At 65.2% G+C, this 936-nt stretch overlaps 1 protein-coding gene across 1 annotated transcript in view; it reads right to left on the reverse strand.

Annotated features, from left to right (window-relative positions):
• Positions 1-330: 330 nt before the first annotated feature.
• The window catches only part of PLEC (plectin), a 12266-nt gene continuing 11660 nt past the window's right edge, over positions 331-936 (reverse strand). The window contains exon 4 of the mRNA XM_019474367.1: positions 331-466. The gene's annotated coding sequence lies outside the window, so the exon portion shown is untranslated. The remainder of the gene's footprint in view (positions 467-936) is intronic.

Genomic DNA, 936 nt, shown 5'->3' on the forward strand with positions numbered 1-936 from the left:
CAGCCGCCAGTCCCGCGCGCCCGCCCCGCGCCAGCCTGCTCGCCCCCGCGCTGCCACGGCGAGCGACACCTCCCGACCGGGGCCGGCCCTCCCGCGGCTGGAGCAGCTGGGCGCAGCACCGGTCCAGCACAACCACGGCTGGAAAGCCTTCACCGTGGGCGACTGTACCCCAAACTGTACTTGGAGGAAAACAACGCCCACTGGACATCTCAGTGTCACCGCCTGGAGAACGCAGCACCCAGCTAAAGCCCCAGCACCAGCCCAGCAAGCCGCAGGACGGCGGGGAACCCCGGCTCCAAAGAGAGACTGCAAAGGTTGGCGTTACCTGCGCCGGCGAGCACGGCCGAGGAGCTGCCGTGTCCCGGGCTCCCCTCAAGCCCATCCACGACTTGCTGACATCGGAGACCCAGCTAAGGAACTCGCCCAGCGGCAAGGGGACTTCTTTGGTGGGACTGGAAAAAGACGTCTGCCAGAGAGAGAGCGCGTTATTGCGGGAGAAGGGAAGGAGAGGAAAACCAAGAGGAAAGGAATTACCACGAGGAAGAAAAGAGGAGTCCGGTTTTTACAGAGATCCGCCTTTTTTCTAACAAGAGAGCACGCCGGGCTGCTGCAGCATCCCGTGACCCACCCAGCGCACGGAGGGTCCCGTGGCCTCCGCGCCCCTCAAGAGGGTCTGGAGAACCCCCGTGGTGAGGGGCAGGGAGCGCGGCCGGGCAGCGGCTGGGGTCTGAGCACAGGAACCGCACGCGGAGCCGGGCTGGCTTTGGCAGCGCAGGCTCTGCCGAGCTCAGGCGCAGGCTCTGGCGGGTGCCTGTCAATTCATTAAGCCACGTCAGTGTTAAGAAATCAACCTTGTGCGGAGCACTTCCCAGATACACGGAGAGACAGACAGACAGACAGACAGGCAGCAGCAGGCGCGGCCGCCGGCTAGCGGCG

The sequence above is a fragment of the Aptenodytes forsteri genome, unplaced genomic scaffold (assembly GCF_000699145.1).
Source record: "Aptenodytes forsteri isolate BGI_AS27 unplaced genomic scaffold, ASM69914v1 Scaffold777, whole genome shotgun sequence".
In the NCBI taxonomy this organism is placed as follows: domain Eukaryota; kingdom Metazoa; phylum Chordata; class Aves; order Sphenisciformes; family Spheniscidae; genus Aptenodytes; species Aptenodytes forsteri.